A 19,886-nucleotide genomic window follows, 5' to 3' on the forward strand; every position below is an offset into this window, starting at 1 on the left:
CATGTGCATTTCATGATCAGAATGCTCTAAGTACCCAGGGTGTTTGGGGCTGACGTCTTCCCCCCCTTCTGAGGAGTGTTTGCCGAGAGGTACGGCAGCTTGACAAGACCCTTCCCAGAGGCTGCAAAAGAAAGAGTGGGTCCAGGCTCATTAGCAGCACGAGCCATGGGCAACCAGACAGGGCAGCGCTTACAAGGCGGCTTCTCCGACTGCTGGCCCCGTCAGTGCCCACCCGGGAGGGAGAGAACGGGCCTGCAGGCGGCCTCGTGTCAGAGTGCCCTGGGAAGGCTGACCTCTGTCGCCTCACAAGACAGGTCATTTCCCTCCCCAGCTTCCGAGCCTTTACTGGAGCTGTTTTCCTGCTCCTTAACTCTGTTGGTATTGAAGTCTGGGCAGCCTGACAGCCCTGGCAGACAGCCCAGAGGCCAGCGCCCCAGGCAGACACTCTCTGCCTTGTAATTCAGCCTCGGTGGTGGCGGCTTCTGCGATTGGGTGGCATTTGTGAGCACAAAAGAAGATGCAGGCATTCAGGAGGCCCTTTCAGAAAAGGGCTCCGCAGACCCCCTGGCTGAAGTCTCCCGAGGTCTAGCTCAGGTTTATTTTCAGCCATCCAGGCATTTCTGTTTGCATCCTGACCCTGGCAGCTGGGCACTGAAGGGTGGGCTTTGCTTGCCGGTGGGTGGTGGGGGGTGGGGTGGGGTGGGGGGAGCTGGCTCGAGATTCCTGCCAGAGCCTCCTGGACTGGAGGACTGGGCGTCGGCTGCCCAGAGCTGGAGTTACGGTCTTCCCCAGGCCCAGACACCCTCCTTGCCTATTTTCTCACAAATGGGGTGATGGCAGTGACATCCACAGGGGTCAGCCCCCTGCCACGGTCACCTGCATCCACCTGGCCTCACTCTTTGCAGGCCCCACGGAGAAGTGCGCAGAAGCAGCTGCATGGAACTGCAAGTCAGCAATAAAGGGCCAACTCCCTTAATTGGTGCTTCTGGTGATTCGGGGCTGCTTTGTCACCCCCATCGTCACCCGTGGTACCCAGAACAAAGCTCCTCTGGCGGTGCACCGAGCCCTGCTCTCGGCAGGGAACAGATGGCTGGAGCTGATGAGGACGACAGACGACACTTGGTGGAAAGGCCTGTTCCTCTGCGGCAGCCTGGTCCCCCCACTGCTCCCTGCTGGCCCGACCCCTGATCTTGTTTCTAGTCGTGGGAGAAACAGGCTTTGAAAATTCCACCCAGAGAGACGCACCGGTTCCCGGCACGCCCTGTGGCCGTCTGCTGTTGGTTTGGATTTGAAAGCTGTTTGCCCGGGAGTCCCAGTTCGGATCGGCAGACAACAGTATTTGCTTATTAATTTGCTTATTGATTTACTGGGCTGTACGTGGGGCTTTTCCTGGGAAGAATTCCAGACATGCAGGCTGCCCGGGATCCAGCCATCAGTCAGACTCAAGTTTGGACTTCAGATGCCACAAGGCCTGGAGTGGGCAGGCCTCCAGTCAGAGCAAGCCCCAGAGGGGCTGCTGGGCAGGGCAGTGGAGCACTGAGGGCCTGTGGCCAGTCAGTGAGGAAGTGAGCTGGCGGTGGCAGCTCCAGGGACCAAGGCACCCTGGGCTGTGGAAATGGCACCCCCTGGAGTTGTGCCATGTGGCACTCCTATTGCGAGCCTCTCCCTGTGGAGAGCTTATTACAGACCCACAGCTGGAGCAAGAGAAGCGCACAAGTCCATCTCAGGAGCAGTTCTTCTGCTCCGAGGTACTATGGGGGCCTCCCTCCCAGAGGCAGGAGATGGAGAACTGTCCGAGGTCTTGGTGGCTGAAGGTGCTCACAGTCAAGTCTCAGGATGGCTCTTCCGAACGTGCCAGGACTGAGTAGGGCAGAGGGTGTTTCTGGCAATGGTTTTCTCAGCTCTTGCATAATAATACTACATTTCAGAAAACTTCTGAGGATGTCTGTGGCTTCTGGGAGGATGTTGGCTACAGATTGTGGTAGCAGGATGGGAGAGGGAGGGAAGGGCAGGGAGGGCCGTGAGGGAGGAGGCAGTAGCATCTGAATAAAATTCTGTCATGGATATAAAGATCTCTGACAGAGAACTGGTAAGAGCAAGATGACTGTGAGTCTGGGCCTGGGGTCGCTCAGACCTGAGGCAGGCCCTGGCTCCACCGTTTATGAACTGGGCAACCTTGGCCAAGTCACTCACCACGTCTGTGCCTTATCTCATTTCTGAAGTGAGGGTGAGTGCGTCAGCCTCATAGAACTGATGTCAGGGCATAAATGGGGTCATGTAAGAAATGCTCTAACACATAGATCGCTGTTATCTCCCCATCATATCCACGAGGTTAGAGAGGTGGTGTTTCCTAGTGGAAATCTCACCCCTAAAATGGGAGCCCCCTTTTCAGGCATCCCTTACTCTGGCTGAGAAGGGTGCTGAGAAGCCCCCTCTGAGAAGCCCATGGCACTGTGAGGGTGTACAGGGTCTCCGGGAGCACGCAGGCTGAGTAGTCCCACTGCCCAACCTCCCAGCCCAGCCCAGCCCAGCCACTCGATGCTGCGCTGCCTGGAGCAAGGGGTTTCACCCCGCTGACCGGGTTCCGCATCGGCAAAATGAGATCAGCAAAGTGCTTGCCTCCGAGGGTTGTTGTGAACCTGACACAGTTTATACCCTTAAAACACGAGGCACCTGGTACCCGGCTTCCCAGTCTTACTCCACAAGGGGCTCTAAACACTCATAACTCATCTCCCGGCATTCCTACGGCACTCCTGTGCACACTGCGCTCAAACCCTGCCCCTCGGTTGGCCTTGGCTTCTTCGCCTTTGCACTTGTTCCTTAGCCAGAAATGCCCTTCCCCTCAGCCTTGGCCTGTGGAAGTCCTCAGCGGAGTCTGGCTCCATCATTGTGGAAAACTGTCCTTGATCTCTCAGGACCAAGTTCCTCTCTGTCCCTCCTCCTATTCCTGTCTCCCTCTCAAACTCCCAGCATCCTCGTGTGTCTCAGTCACAGCACGTTCACCCGCCCTCGCCTCACATCCATCACCTTGAAAACTCCTTCCCATCCTTTGGGATTCGTGAGGAATGGGTGGCACTCCCTCCAGGAAGCCTTCTTGGATCCCTCTCCCCACTCCCACCCCCAACTGCCGTTGGGCTGTGATTCTTCCCGCTCTGTGCCTTTGCCCACAGTGCCCCATGCATACCCGTTACTGCCAGGCTCGGAGAGTCGGCCTGCTTTCCTGCGTGCCCCTCCCTCAGCTGACTTGAGGCTGTCAGGAGCAGGGTCTGCACCAGTTGGGACTGAAACAAGCTACAGGTCATAGCAAACACCCAAATATTGGTTTATTCCATTTACAAGTTTTATTTATTTCTCTCTCGAAAGTCTGGAGTCTACCAAGGCTACTACTATCTTGTTGCTCTGTGATGGGGGACGTCCCTGACCAAGGTCCCCTCACTGTCCTACATAGCTGCCCTGAGTCCAGCCATTGCACCCACTTTCCTGTCAACTGAGGGGAGAGTGCCAGCTCTCTCTTAAGGAGAGTTCCACAAGCTATCATTTGACACTTCCCATTACATTTTATTGATTAGAATTTAGTCACATGGCTATGTCCAGCTGCAAGGGAGGCTGGGAAATGTCGTCTTTACTTTGTTTGGCCATGTGACCCACCAAAATTTCCGGGACTAGGGAAGAAAAGGAGAGTAGACTGGAGACCATTGGCAGTGAACCGTCTGGCGTCCCTGTGCTGTGCCCCGACCACACTAAAGCACATTTCGGGCACAGAGACCGGCTCCTACAGACAGTCACAAGGAGTGTCAGTCCCACCTTGCCGGCGGGACAGGTGTGTGGCAGCTTGTGATGGATCTGTGTGTTCACCTCTTCCACTTGTTCAGAAATATTTGTTGATGCCTCCTGCCGGTGTTACTCTAGATACAGGGATAAAGCAGTGACTAAGAAAGACAGGTCACAATGACCAGTGTGGCTCAGTGGGGTGGGTGTCGTCCGCAAACAAAATATCGCTGGTTTGACTCCCAGTCAGGGCACGTGCCTACATTGCAGAGTCGGTCCCCAGTCGGGGACATGTGGGAGGCAAACCATCAATGTTTCTCTCCCTCTGAAAAAATTAATTAAAAAAATAAATAAAAGAGCCAAAGTCTGCACCTTTCTGAGCTTGTATTCCCCATAGCTTCTACAGTGATAGCAAGCACTGTCCTGAGTTCTTTCTGAAGATTAACTCGCTCGGGATGGACACCCATGGTCGGCATCTCTGCTTTACAGATGAGGAAGCTGAGAACAGGAAGATCAGGTGACGTACCAGGGCCACACAGGGTAGGAGAGAGCGAGCTGCGTTCTAAACCCAGGTGGCTGGCTCCAGCGCCTGCCCTCCTAGCCTCCTCCAGACCCCACCGCTCAGCCTTCTGACACCATGTTACTTCTGCTGCACACTGTGCTTTGTCCTGTTCTCTGCGTTTAACTGTGCCCCAGACACTTCCTTCTGATTTTGTAATCACCATTTGTGGTGGCCACATGCTGGTGGACGGGGCGGAGCGGCTGATCTCCACGGATGAGGGGACAGCAGGGGCTGTGGTCCCTGTGTGGGGGCAGGAAGGATCTGTGTGCATCTGACAGGGAGGGGCCTGCTGGCTCGGGCCCCTTTGCTTTTTATTCCTCTGAGCACATCTGTCTTCCCAAACCCTTCCCTAGCCCGGGGGTGGGGTGAGAAAGTAAGAGGGCTCTGGAGGAAGGCAAGCAGTGCCCACGGTAAGGTGCTGGCACTCACATCTCTCCACCTCCCCACTTCACCTCGCCCCAGCCGTCCTCACTGTGCTACAGGGCGTGGGACCAAAGAGGAGGGAGCGAATGTCCCCGACACTTAGTCCGCGAGAGAACGCTGCATTTTATTTTACTGCAAGGACAATGGGATTAAGGAGGCCTGTTCCGTGGCCCTGGGTAGCTGGCCGGTCAGTGGCAGGATGGAGACTGAAGCTCTGCCGCTTACACTGGGGGAGGGAGGTGGCAGAAAGTGGTCATCTGTTCTGCAGGTGGGCATCAAGGCCCAGAAATTTGGTTAAGCTGTACCGAGGCCTCGGGCTACACAGTGAGTCGGGGGTGGAACTTGGGACTTGGGAACTCCTGGTCCGGGGCAGGCCCATCAAATGCCACCTTTGGCCCCATAAGTTTGGTTTCTAAGACCCCAGAGATCTCCACACCCCTGGTTAGACCTGTGGAAGGCCTGGTAACCAGCAAGTGTCTGTGGCCGAGCTGATCCTGGCAAGAACTGGGCGAAATACTGTGGGGATGCAAAAGGAATGAAGTTGTGATTCTTATTTGGAGGTAACGGGGAGGGGGTGCCAGTGGGTTGGGGAGATGGGCTCTTAGAGATAGGACACGCATCCGACCCCATCATTTCAGGGCATGGCAATGCCCCTGCGTGCCCACTTTGAGGGCCAGTGTGGACCGAAGCAATGAAGAAAGCTTGATGGGCGAGGAGGATTTGAGCTGGACCTTAAGAAGTAGTAGGAACTAAACTCACACACAAAGGATGGAGGACTGGCAGGAGGGCAAGTGGTGCCACTTTGAGTAAAGGCACAGAGGCTGCCCTGAGGTGGCACGTGCCAGTTATGACGTGAGCGGGGTGGTCTTGTGGGAGAGCAGTGGGCAATAATGCTGGGGAGGGGCCAGGCCCCCGAGGGGTTGGAAGGAACAGCCAAGGTATTTGTACTTATTTCTGAGATCCAGAGAAGACAGCTGTTCAGCAATGGTGCCCCCATCACCTCTCATGTTCTGGGGAGACACCACTAATCAACACCACACTCTCCCTGCTGAGCCATGTGGGGCCTTAGGGTCCTTGTTAACCCACAGCTCCAGGCTGCTCCTGCCTACCACTTGCAATTAAGAGGAAACTTAGTTGCTGTGGGTAATAACTGGGAGCCACTGCAGGTTCCCAAGCAGAAGAGTTTTAGGATGGCTATTGTATCCCTGGAGCCCGTGTGGACTGCTTGCCATCATCCCAATGAGCTTTGAGTCACAACTGTGGTGGGGTCAAGGCCTCTGGAGACCACAGGGCAATAGAGTGTCTATCTTCATCCCTGTAAACCCACCTCGTCCAGGCCTGCCCTCTGCGGAAGGGCCCATCTTATCTCATCACGGGAACTGAGCCGAGAGAGAGGCAGTCACACCATTTAAGTGAGATTGAATTCTGAACGAGGCCCTGGTTGACTGCCTACCTGCGGAGGGGGAGAGGAGGCCAGGTCAGGGCTGGGTGGGCGCCAACTCCGACCCAGATTCTAATTTAGTGAGTTGAAATGCACCTTTAAAATGCATACAGGTCTGAGCAAAACTCATCTGTCATGGTTTTCAGGGTGGGAGAAATCCATCCATCCACCCCAGGTGTGTGTGTGTGTGTGTGTTTTCTTTCCCAAACGTGAGTATCGATTCCCTGTGACGATAAACAGGCCATAAGGATGCTCTCGGGCGTCCCAGCCTCTGATTTCAACCATGCAGATGTGACTCTGAGATGACATTCCTCCTGTGGTTCTGGCCCGCTTGTCATTGCTGGAGTGTGTGTGTGTGTGTGTGTGTGTGTGTGTGTGTGTGTGTGGTGGGCTGTGAGAAGCACAGGGACCAGAAAGGTGGAAATAAAAATGAAATTATCCCATCTGCCCAGAGCTGCTATGGATGCTGAGCGTGGCGTCCGCCTGTCGTGGGCCTTGGAGGCTGGCGGTGGGGAGGAACTCCGGCAGAGCTGGTGTGGGGGCTGCAGGTTCCCCGCATGGGCCCCTGGGCCCCACCCCACTCGCAGGCTGCAAGTTTACCCCCAGCAGCAGAGGCCGGTTGATAACCCAGCTCTCTGCCCAGCGCTGGGCATGAGCGCCTGGGTCCAGGAGCGGCTGAGGGGCGTGTTTATTTCCCTTTAGTGTTGTTCAGGGTTCTATTTACCCAGTGGCCCGCCAGCAAATAAATAAGAAAACCAAACCACTGACAGGGTGAAATATGGGGTTTTCCTTCTATATAGCCGAGTAATACCTCAAACTTTTGTGGCTCACTAGGGCCCGCAGTGTTTGGCTAAAAATAAATAAATAAATGATTTAAAAAAGGAAAAGAAAACCATCTTTTTTTCTTATGTTTGTCCACAGCTTTACAGCAAGTGGAGAACGCTCTCTGTGACGTGGCGGGTTCCCCGAGGTCTGTGGCTGTGTCTGAAGCCAGGCAAGTGTAACCCGCATAATTGTATCCTGGAAAGGGGCCGTTTGCCATCGCCCAGAACCCATTACCCACCAAATCTCCCGACACAAATCTCCCCGGCCTCCAAAATCTGGGCATTGGGGGCGGGGAGTTATTGCACAAAAATCGTTCAAATGCTTTGGCTTGGAACACAGCAGTAGTTAAGAAAGAAAGAGAAAAGGCAAATGAGAGAGCAGCTGTCACAGGCGAATGAGGCAGTGGGAGGGGAGACCATGAGGGTGCAAGTGACGCCGCCGCACTCCGGTGTGTGCTCACCTGGGAAACTTTGTGGAGAGTTTCTGTGCCTCGCACTGGGCAAGGCGCAAGGAGAGGGGGTAACGAACAGTAACAACAGCAATGCAATCACGGTAACAGTACCAGCCCTGAGCCTTGACTAGGTGCTGGGTGCTGTGCTGAGCATATTATCTCAAAGGTGAGTAGTGCAGCTCCTCGTTTTTGGCCAGTTTACATCTGGTGGAAGATAGGGGAGCAGATGAGCTGCCCGCTGAAAATCCTTGGAGAGTTCTGCTCTGGAAGGGTAGTTGGGAAAACCCCAAGTGGGAGAATTTTTATAAATTTTGAAATTTGGGCTCTGATTGATGTTGGAAATCTCAGTCCTGTCTCTTTCAGCAACTAAGGGCCAAGGTGACCAGGAACCTTGGTAACTGAGGTCTTTATGGGATAGCTTGCCCAATCTAGCACAAAGGGGATGGGCAAAGGGAAGAATAGGGGAGGGGAAAGGGGGACATTCAGGGCACAGAGGAAGGAAGGGGGGGAGAGGAAGGGATGCAGAGATGGCTGAGCATTAGGGCATGAAATCACTAACACATGCTTGACTTGGGTAGTGAACACACAATACAATATACAGATAATGTATTATAGAATTATACTCGTATACCTGAAACCTATATAATTTTATTAACCAATGTCACCCCAATAAATTCAATAAAAATAAAATAAAACGTGCAACATGCAGATGAAGACTAGGGGACTTGGGATCCCTCAGCCCAGGGCACGGTTTTGGGAAGGAGGGGGAGGAGGGCTCTCGGCCTGCCGGCTGGGAGCTGGGTCCAGGGGCACCTGGGGTCTTCTACATCTTGAAAGGAATCAGTGAAGGTGGCTGAGAGTGAAACTGCTCCTTCAGTTGCAGGACAGAGTTTGGAGATGTGCCTCCCGCAGAGGGAGTGGGGAAGAGGGCTGTGAGTGGAGCCCAAGGGGCAGCCGCTGGAGGGAGAGGGTAGGGAAATGGCCACCCTCAGGATGTCCCTGCCTCGGGCCTGGTTGGAAGAGTCACAGCAGCGGGAGACATGGGAGCTGTGCAGGGCCCAAAGGGCTGCGAGGGGTTTGGCCCATAGACGCTGAGAACTTCCTACCCAGGGCTTCTCAAAGTGCAGTCCTAGACTGGCAGTGTTAGCACCACCGGGAAGCTAAGTAGAAATGCAAATTCCCAGGCCACCCAATTTAATGAATCAGAATTGGGGCAGGGCGTTGGGTATGCACAGCAGTGAATTGTTTCTGATGCCCTTCAACTTGGAAGACCACCGCTCTAACCAATAGCTGTTCCTGTCCCCAACCCCAGCCCTGCTCTTTTCCGCCACACTCAAACCCTGTGCACAGTCTACTATGGCAGTCGCCACCCTGCCTTTAAAGGCTCATAATGTTCTTTTCTCATCAGTACTGAGCTCCATGAGGGGAGGCTGGTGTTCTACTCCAACCTGAGCCACCAGTCCTTGGCACAGCTGGAGAAAGTAGGTGTGCAGTACATCTTGTTATGAATGGATTGAAGGGCACATGGGTGAATTCTAGAGAGGCAGCTAAAGCAACCCAGACCTGTGCCCTCACCACCCTGATTTATCCTGCTGTCCCCCTCAGCCAGCCTTCCAAACACCCCACGTTCACTCCCATCTCATGGCCTTCGCAGGGCTGTGCCCTCTTTCTGGAGTGTGCATCGCCCAGGCCGTCACAGACGGGCTTCCTCTCACCTATCAGGGCGTGGCTCTCATGGCACCTTCTCACAGAGGCCTCCCCTGAGTACGCATCTACAGCACTGCCTCCCTCCCTGGCTGGTGCAGTTCGGTGGTCTCAGCACTGTCCAGCAAACTGTAGGGTTGCCAGTTCGACTCCTGGTCAGGTCCACTCCCACATTGAGGTCCAGGCTCTGACCGATGCTTTTCTCCTTCTCTTTCTCCCTCATTTCTCCTCTCTCTAAAAGTAAATAAAATCTTTTTAAAAAAAGAAAGAAAGCATCACCTCCCTCCCATCCCATTACCTTCTTGGTTGATTGGTTGGTCGGTTTTCCTCTTCACGGCACTATTCAGATTCCCAGGGTGTGTTGGGAGGGATTATCCTCCACCATTTCCATACCTGTGTTCCTCCAAATGTCTCCCATATAAAAGAAAATCATCATTCATATGGACAATAGACATTTCATCAATTAAAAGACTTTTCTTATATTTATTTTGATTTTCGGTTCAATCACTGAGTGTGCTCAGTGAACCCAGCTGCAGCATGAGCTCCCTTCTGGTCTGCCCACTGCCTTCAAGTCCCTTTGGATGGACCTTCTGGAACAGCCACGGACTGAGCCCCTGTAACCCCACCTGCTGGCAGCTACAGGCTTAGGGCAGGATGGGCCCTGTAATCTGGGGTGTTTTGTTTTGCAGGAAGAAATATGGGCCATGCAGGAGGATGTAGAGACGGTGGATGAAGACCTCAGCACACCCAGAGCAACGAGGGAAGCATGGGTGCTGTGGGCCAGGGGCACCGGTTTCATGACGGACGGTCAGAGAAGGCCTCCTGCGTAACTGGGGGTTTGTGCTGCATTGGGGGGATCTTAAAGAGACAAAGATGACTAAGGTAACTGTAAAAATAGTTATTCTATTTAGTATTTGACCCATGCCAAGCACTGTTCTAAAAATTATGTTCATTGAATTCTTACAAGAACCCTATGAGGTGGTTGCTGTTTTCACCCCCATTTGACAGATGTGGAAACTGAGCTTCAGAGACATGAAGTGACCTCTCCAAGGTACCCAGAGAGTAAGACGTTAGGGGAGGAAACCCGGTCTGAATCTCAACCGTCACACTGCACTGCCTCTCCAACAACGACACCAGCAGTTCTCTTGAGCTTCTGTGCCGTTTCCCAAGCCTGCCTCGCGCCCCGGCGGGTTCTGAGTGCCCAGGAAGCAGCCAGGGCAGGTGTCTCATCTCCATTTCCTGGGTGAGGGTGCTGAAGTCGGTGAGGTTAAGCAAACCACCTGAGGCTCCACAAAAAAGGAGAGGCAGGAGCGGGACTCACATCCTTGCCACCAGACCTGGCCACCTGTCTGCAAGAAAGCTTCCGGGACGCCTGTCCTCCATCCAGTCAGAAAGCCCTGGTCTGGGCAAGCAGAGGGCATTTGAGAAATGACATTGAGAGCCAGCAGGCAGGCAGCGTTCCGCTCCTCTCCCCAGCCCACCCTCTCCCAGCCGTAAGATATATATAGCATCAACGGAGAAATGAATCGTGTGTTTGTCTGCAGCCCCTTTCTGCAGATCCATCACGGAGCAGTGCTCGGTGCAGATTTTGCAAACAGCTTGAGATTACTGAATTAATTAGAATAAAATTAATCAAAACACCCACCACAAAGGAACCTGAGCGCGTGGCGTGTGACTTGGGGGAGGGAGGAGGCTTGGCAGAGGCAGGGCAGCACCGGCTGCACTGGCTGTTCGCCCAGAGCCTGCTGGGGCAGGCCCAGCGCCGCGGGGCGGGGCTCTGACTCCAGTCAGCACCCTCGCCTGCTCCCCAGCCCCCAGCCCCCAGCCTCCCTTTTCAAGGCCCCTCTCCTGGGCCCTCTCCTGGGCCTTGAAAAGGGAGGCCTCCGTCCCTTCTGTCCAGGCTTTACATCTTGTGGGGACTGAAGCTTGGGTCTGGTAAGAATGTTCAAGGAGGTGAGGAACGGGAGAAAGGGAGAGGGGCAAGAATAATGCACCAGATCAGGGGTCAGAAGACCTGAGTCTCTAAGTGTCATTATCCCATTTTCAGCCCTTGTAAGTTGTATGAAATAGACAACAGGTTAAGAGCACAGACCTTAGGACAGAATGTCTTGGTTCAAAGGTCGCTGTACCACTTACTAGCTGTGTGAGATTGCTGTGTAGCATGTGTAATCTCTCGGAGCTTTAGTTTTCTCATCTGTTAAGTGGGGATGATAATAGTATCTCGCTTATGGGGTCTGGTATACAGTGAGGGTTGTATAAGTGCAAGCTGTTATTTTGTATCTCTCCAGTCAAGAGGCCATGTCCATCTTCCTTCACCTTGGTTTCGCCTTTCCTTTTTCCTTCCTACTGCCACTGTCTGTCAGGTCTTCACACTTCATTCATTCATTCATTCATTCATCCATTCCATGAGCATTTATGGAGCTTCCATTCTTTGCCTGACACTGGGATGCAAAGATAAGACCCACCCACTGCCTTTGGAGGTTTCTCATCTAACAAAGGGGTGTGGATGCACCAGCTCAAACTCCCAGGGGTCAGGGAATGCTTCACAGAGAGCTTTCAGCTATAGTTTTCCCAGAATACAAATCCAGGAAAGGCGAGGCATTCCAGGCAGGGGAGGAGCATGGGAAAAGCACTGCCACCAGAGTTACTGCCCCCCCCGGAGGGGGCTGTCTTCAAACACACATTTGATTAAGTCCTGTCCTGGCTCAGGAATCTACAACCACCTGGTTAGCTCGCTGGGGTCCCTGTCATAGTCAACAGACAGCCCCCTGCTTGCACTGCAGGCTTCTCCCCAGACCTTCCCCACTTACATACGATTGTGCTGTCCACCTCTCAGAAATCCCCTTCTTCAGCTGGTATAGCACGGAACGTAAGTGATTGTGTGTAAGCAGTAGGTGCTTAATAATGGAGTCTCCCCCCCCCCCCACCCCCATACACTGATACACTAAGCAGCTTGGCCATGTTCTCTTGGTTGACGTGTGTGCAGGAGGCAGCACCGTCTGCTTTCGGAGCCCTGAGCCATGGCCTGGGGGTCAGCAGAGCAATTTCTAGTCTTGGCTTTGCCTCTCAGTGAGCCTGGCTGTATTCCTGCCCCTGCCCCACGTGGACCCTCCCTTTACTTCCTCTTCTGCAGAATAGGAGGTCCCAGATTTCTCGGTAGGGGAGCTATGGACATTTTCAGGGAAATGATTCTTTGTGAGGCCCTCCCATGCAGCGTGGGACAGTTTAGCACCCCAGTGAGCTGCAAGGCATTGAAGCAACCAGAACCATCTCCTCACTTTTCCAACTCCTCCCTCCCTGCTCCAGTCACAGACCCCCCTCTGAAAAGCATTTGTGAGGTTCTTTCCAGCTCCTACCTTCTCTCAGCCTCTGGCTCCTTGATTACATGTCTAAAGCTCTGAGGGGAGTCTGCCTGTGCAGCCCCCACGGTGACTAGAGGACTGAGGGGCACACAGCAAAGCAGCAAACACGCAGTCAGTGAGAGCCTCCTGGGAGAAGCCACAGCCCAGGAGCCACACTGAGAAATTTCAAGTCTGGTTCTGCCAGTTACCGGCTGTGTGATCTGGGAAAGCTGCTTAACCTCTCTGAGCTCTAACACTTGGTTCATTTGTAAAAGGAAGGGTGATGGTAAGAGTGGCCACCCCAGAGTATTACTTGGAAGGGTTAAGTAAGGTAATGAATGTGAAGCACTTGGCACAGAGACTGGCATGTTGTTCACATGCCCAATGAAAGTTTTATGGGCTCATCTTGGGCAAATTGGAATCTCTCTCAATTTTCTCGTCAAACAAGGATAATAATATGCCGCCCTCCTGGGGCTGTTGTGAGTCCCAAGTCAGCAAAGCACATACATACACAGTTGGTTCTCAGCAGGGCACGCGACTGGTGAAAGTGTAAATGATTTGCCGTTTTTGGAGGTCGGTTTGGCAGCATCTTTCAGATTTCAAAGGCACATGACTCTTGTGCCAGCAATTCCATCTCTGGCTATTTTTCCTATAGATATACTTCCAAGTGTGCAGAAAAACACATGTACAAGCTTGGTATTGGTGAAAGTTTGGCAATAACTCAAATATCCATCCATGGGGGACTGGTTACATCAGTTATGGGACAAAAATGCACTGGAATACTAGACAGCTATAAAAAGGAACAAGGAAGTTCTTTATGAAAGAAAGAACTCATACAGAAAGATCTCCAAGACCTGTTGTTCTGGAGAGGAAAGAAAAGGCAGCGTGCTGTAACGCCTCCTTTGTGTGCTCATCCACTGGAGAACCTCTCCGGAAGGACTCCCAGGAAATCAGCAATGGCGGCTGTTGTGTTCAGTGGGGGAAAGTGGGGTGCAGGAGCGGTAGGAAAGCTTTTGTGAATTTGTAACCATGTGCATATAAAAGCTATGGATAAATTTAATGCCTGACTTAAAACTCCAGGAACTATAATGAGCCTAGGTCTGAAGTGAGGTCCCCTCTGGGGGGAAGATGGTGAGGCTCCTCTGGTCTCAGGCAATAGCCCATTCGTTGCTCTGATGTCAGTGCACACTTCCAGAGGCAGAGAGGGGGGCTCAGCTGGGGGCCAGGAAACACGGTGCCCCCTCAGAGCAGGCAGCAGCCGGGTCCATCCCTGGCACCTTGGGAGACCACTTCCCCTAAGGGTCCCCACGTGTTAGCACTTACATGGTGCTATAATATCAGGAGCCTGATTGTTCTGCCGAGACTACACCACCTAAGGGCTCTGTGGGTGTCTGTGTGATTGGAAAAGGAGTCCCTGGGGTGGGGGGCCTCTCAATCCTTGGGGCAGCTGCCACAGAGGAAGTTTCACAGATGGCCCTGGCCGTGCGCCCCTTTTCCTTGCTTGGAGTGAAGGAGCTGCCGCTGAGGCTCTGAAGGAACGAGGTGCCTGTGCCTGAAGCAGGATTCGGCCTCTCAGAGGGAGCAGAGGGAGGCAGACACATTTGGGTTCAGTTTACAGCCGGGCCACTTTCCTACTATGTGATCTTGGGCAGGGCACTTAACCTCTGTGGGCCTCAGTTTCCGTGCCTGTAACATGGAGCAATTACACTCACTTCACAAGTGAAGGGAGTGTCTGTGAAGTGCATTGGCAGAGGGTAGTGAGGCGAGGATGTGAGTGCGAGGAGTTTACTTGGAGGGTGAACTTGGGAAGCCCTGGGCGAGGGAGACAGGGAGGGAGGGAAGCCAATAAAGGGTATGTTGAAGAGCAGTTACCGCCCTGAGTCCTGGGCTCTCTCCTGCTGGACCTCTGGGAGACCACGGGACAAGCCTCAGATGTATCTCAGCGAGGGTGTTGGGTGTTTGTTGTCAATGCCTAAACTTCACTGGTTGAGGGCGGTTCTGGGCAGTTAAACTCCTTGCGCTTGCAGCCTGCCTGGGGCTCAGGGCAAGCAGGCTGGGGTGGGGGTGGGGCGTGGGGCATCAAATGCACTGTCAGGCAGAGAAACACAGGTGCTCGAAACTGGAGGAAGTCCAAGAGCCACGAGTGGGACTGTTGAGTGCCGAGGGCATATGTCAGGGCCACCAATGTCTCTGTCCTAACGGCTTTAGCATATGCTTGGCATTGTTTAAGCACTTTACAAATATTAACTCACTTAATCCTTACTACAACCCAATAAGGTAGATGAAGATGCTGAGGCACAGAAAGGTTAAGTAACTAGGCCAAGTTCACCCAGCTAGAAGGGGAACCCAGGATTTAAGCCAAGGAAGTCTGGTTTGTTAGGTTTAAAGGAACCTTAGAGACAACCTAGGCCAATCCCTCCATTTTGTGGTGAGAAAACCGAAGTTCAGAGAGGGGAAGCAATTTGTCCAAAATCACATAGTTAGCTAGTGACAGAACCAGAACTTGAACTTGGATCTCCCACTCCTTCACTGACACCCTCCCCCCACCCGAGCCTTTCTTCCTTTCTTCTCTGAGTTACCGGCCTTGGGTGGGGGTGTATGGGAGGCGGCATTCTGCAGCGCACTGGGTGCTGCAGTGCGGAAGCCAGGGGGCCATTAATCGGCCGGGAAGGCGGGCACGGCAAAGTCAGATTATGATCTTTAAGATGCATGCTCTGAATCTCAAAATCAGCAAAGGCATCAGGACCCGGAGGAGACGCGTGTTGGCTGTCCCTGCTTTTTAACCCCGGGCTGGCAACAAAGAGGAGAAGAGGAGCTGGGCTCACTAGGGTGTGAAATTTCCCTTTTGTCTCCTGAGGTGGGGAGGGAGAGATGAGAAATTGTGATGTACCCCATGTGTAATTAAAGGCTCTAGAATTTTTTGAGGATTATGTTGCTCAAAGAGACACAGGGAGCTCTGCGTGGTGTAGCTGAGCCCTGGCTGACGTGCCTCTAGATAGACCAAGGGAGGTGGGGGCGGTGGTGTGTGTGCACATGCGTGCTTGCTTGGATCCAGGGGAAATCACAACTGACAAGACATAAATTAACTCTTGCAGCTTTTTACTTCTCAGAAAAACCAGAGCAGGGGCTGGCTGTCCTTGTCCAGAGATAAGCCTCTGGAATTTTTACCCTTGAGTTGCCAAGGGGTGTCCCTGCCAGACTGTCAGTGGGGTACCGCAGACATGGGTGGCATGGCAAGAGTGACCATGTCCCACTTTGCCTAAGATTGCCCCAACTTTAGTGCTGAAAGTCCTGCATCCTTGGAACCTTCTCAGTTCTGGACAAATCAAAATGGTTGGACACCGTAAGCATGACCCTACAGTCCTCACCCCTGCTTAAAGCTGGACCAAGAGAAGCCCGCTGTATCAGAAGACTAGGTCTGTCTGGGATGGATGAGGGCAGGGTCATGGGCAAGTGCAGGCCACCCAGCTGGCTGTCCAAATTCATCTCCAATTCTTGTCTTTGGTTCCCCCGCCTTTATCCGATTGTTCCCTCAAGTCAGGTCACCCTCTGTCAGGAGCCCTTTTCACTAATAGAAGGGGTTCTGTGATTCCCTTGTGGGCCTGTGGAGCCTGGCCAGCAGGGAAGGGGCCCATGTGCGGACAGCGTAGGACAGGGACTGGACACAGGCTGTGAGCATGTGCAACCTGGGGCAGTCCCTTTCCATCTCTGGGCCCAGTTTCAGATGAGAGGTTGGACTGGAAGATTTCTTTTTTTCTTTTCTTTTTTGGGAGAAGAGGGAAGATTTATTTTTAAATTATGAAAGTAATGCAATGATTTGTTGAAAAAATTTAACAGTATAAAAATGTAAGCATGAGGGACTTCTGGCCAAGATGGAGGCATAGGTAGATACACTGTACCTCCTCACACAACCAAAATAAGGTCAGTGACTATTTAGAAACAAGATAACAACCAGATCTGACAGAAATTGAACTGTATGGAAGTCGGACAACCAAGGAGTTAAAATAGACACATTCATTCAGACCCTCCGGTAGGAGGGGTGGAGTTGGGCAGCCAGGGGGTGAGGAGTTGGCACAAAGAGTGGTGGGACCAGGCGTGTAAGGCACCCTGGGTGTATAAGCCATCCCGAGCACACAGGAGGCTGGCAGACCCAGTGAGGCAGTGACTGTGAAGCGAGGCACTGTGCATAAGGCACCTGGCTGTCTGGGCCACATTTGTGTGCAGATAAAGCAGGTGAAATAGGGCAGTGAGACAGACCACACAACCCAGGGCCCCAGCTCCGGGAAATAGAACCTTGGGACACTGATTGAAAACACCTGTGGGGGGGTTGAGGCGCAGGGAGAGACTCCCAGCCTCACAGGAGAATTCACTGGAGAGATCCATGGGGTTCTAGAATGTACACACACCCACTCACATGGGACTTAGCACCAGAAAGGTCCAGTTAGCTTGGGGGAAGTGGTGGAAGGGACTAAAATCCGATGGAGAGAGGAGCAAATGCCATTGTTTCCTCTTGGACCCCACCCCCACATACAACGTCACAACCCAGCAACTGGGTTGCCTTGCCCTGGTGAACACCTAAGGCTCTACCCCTCATACGTAACAGGTGCGACCAGGACCCCCCCCCCCCCCCAAAAAAAAGGCTCAAACAGAAGTACAAATCAAAGCCCCGGAGCCAATAATTTTAAGCGACCAAGAGATTGCCAACCTATCAGATGCACAGTTCAAAGCACTGGTGATCAGGATGCTCACAGAATTGGTTGAATTTGGTTGCAAATTAGATAAAAAAATGAAGGCTATGATAAGAGAAATGAAGGAAAATGCATAGGGAACCAATAGTGATGGGAAGAACACTGGGACTCAAAACAATAGAGTGGACCAGAAGGAAGAAAGAAACAATCAAACAGAAAAGAATGAAGAAATAAGAATTCAAAAAAAGTGAGGAGAGGCTTAGGAACCTCCAGGACATCTTTAAATGTTCCAACATCCGAATTATAGGGGTACCAGAAGGGGAAGAGGAAAAGCAACAAGTGGAAAACTTATTTGAAAAAGTAATAAAGAACTTCCCCAATCTGGCAAAGGAAATAGACTTCCAGGAACTCCAGGAAGCTCAGAGAGTCCCAAAGAAGTTGGACCCAAGGAGGAACGCACCAAGGCACATCAGAATTACAATACCCAAGATTACAATGAAGGAGAGAATCCTAAAAGCAGCAAGAGATAAGGAGAAAGTTACCTACAAAGCAGTTCCCATCAGACTGTCAGCTGATTTCTCCAAAGAGACCTTACAGGCAAGAAGGGGCTGGAAAGAAGTATTCCAAGTCATGAAAGGCAAGGACCTACATCCCAGATTGCTCTATCCAGCAAAGCTTTCATTTAGAATGGAAGGGCAGATAAAGTGCTTCTCAGATAAAGTCAAATTAAAGGAGTTCATCATCACCAAGCCCTTATTTTATGAAATGTTAAAGGGACTTATCTAAGAAAAAGAAGATGAAAAACATATATAGTAAAATGACAGCAAACTCACAATTAGGAACAACCACACCTAAAACAAAAACAAAAACAAACTAAGGAATCAACTAGAACAGGAACAGAACCACAGAAATGGAGATCACATGGAGGGTTAGCAACAGGGGAGTGGGAGGAGGAGAGAGGGGGAAAAGGTACAGAGAATAAGTAGCATAGATGGTAGGTAGAAAATAGACAGGGGGAGGGTAAGACTAGTATGGGAAATGTAGAAGCTAAAGAAATTATGACACATAGACATGAACTAAAGGAGGGGGAATGTGAGTGGGAGAGGGTGTGCAGGGTGGAGGGCAGTGAAGGGGGAAAATGGGATAACTGTAACAGCATAATCAATAAAATATATTAAAAACTGTAAGCATGAGAGGTTAATGTCCCTTTCTCCCCCTGATCCCATGGGACAACCACTGTTAACAGTTTTTTATCTTCCCAGACATTTTCTATGCATATGCACGTGAGTATATGTAGCCTTTATTTAAAAGGTAACACAATAAGATTATTATCTATATGTTATTTTGTATCTTGCTTTTTCTGTTGAACAATATATCCCGGACACCTTTCCAAACATGTGTGAATCTTCCTCATCCTTGCCGGCTGCAGAGTATTCTGCTGCAAGAACGCACTGAAACCTCCGGTCAAGATGGCAGCATGGGCAGACATGGTCCACCTCGTCACACAGCCACATCAAAGTTACAACTAAAATATAGCACAACCATCACTCAGAACTGTCAGAATGGAAGTTTGACAACTACAGAATTAAAGAAACCACATCCATCCAGACTGAGCAGGCAAGCTGGTGCCATATTGAAGCTCCATCAACCCGGCTAACACTGTGTGACCCACCTTGCAGATCCCCAGAGACTCCACCCCACCCAACTTACAGGCCCACCCAAGCTGCTTTTCCATATGAATAGCTGGTCTTGGCTGATGTTTCACAATTTCCTAAATCCTCTCAAACAAGCAACAGCTGGTCTCAGTGAGCCCTAGGCCCAGCACTAGCAGCAGCTAGCCTAGATTCACAATTTGGCTTCACCTGCAAATCTTCAAACCCAGCACAAGCAGCAGCCATCTCAGATTGCTTTATAGCTCAGGCAGGTTAGCTCCCCCTCCTCCAAGACAAAACACAGGTGGGGGCTGACCTTGGCCTGTACCACCAAGGAAACCCTAGGGCCACCCAGTGGACAGCTACAGACCACTTTGGAGCACCATCACCCTACCCCTGCACAGCTGATCCTCCATGAAGGGTTGAGGTTAATGGTCAGTGGTCACGGCCAGTCCTGGCAGCTGACTAGCCTGGGTAAATCCCTCCCATTGATCAGCCAACAGCAACCAAGGGTTAAGTACAAGAGGAGGGTGTACTCAGCCCACACAGAGGGCATACCTCGAGTACCTACCTTGGGTGATGGGGGAGGCTGTGTCACTGGGCCCTACACGACACCTACTACATTAGGCCATGCTACCAAGACAGGGAGACATAGCAACTCTACCTAATACACAGAAACAAACACAAGGAGGCTGCCAAAATGAGGAGGCAAAGAAACAAGGCCCAAATGAAAGAGCAATCAAAGCTCCAGAAAAAGAGTTAAACAAAATAGAGATAAGCAATCTATCAGATGCAGCATTCAAAACACTGGTTATAAGGATGCTCAAGGAACTTAGTGAGGACCTCAGTGGCATAAAAAAGATTCAGTCAGAAATGAAGGATACACTAACTGAAATAAAGAACAATTTACATGGAAACAACAGTAGAGTGGATAAAGCTGAGAATCAAATCAATGATATGGAACATAAGGAAACAAACAACAAGAAGAAACAAGAATCCAAAAAAATCCAGATACTATAAGCAGCCTCTGA

At 51.8% G+C, this 19,886-nt stretch overlaps 1 long non-coding RNA gene across 1 annotated transcript; it reads right to left on the reverse strand.

Moving 5' to 3' along the window:
* Positions 1-10,909: 10,909 nt before the first annotated feature.
* On the reverse strand, positions 10,910-19,401 carry LOC118499894. The gene is made up of 3 exons (XR_004902437.1): positions 19,207-19,401; positions 18,050-18,054; positions 10,910-10,919 (listed from the first exon to the last, which is right to left on the reverse strand). It is a non-coding gene; the product is annotated as an uncharacterized LOC118499894 (long non-coding RNA).
* Between the last annotated feature and the right edge of the window lie 485 nt (positions 19,402-19,886).

This window comes from Phyllostomus discolor, chromosome 4, assembly GCF_004126475.2.
Source record: "Phyllostomus discolor isolate MPI-MPIP mPhyDis1 chromosome 4, mPhyDis1.pri.v3, whole genome shotgun sequence".
NCBI classification, from domain to species: Eukaryota; Metazoa; Chordata; class Mammalia; order Chiroptera; family Phyllostomidae; genus Phyllostomus; species Phyllostomus discolor.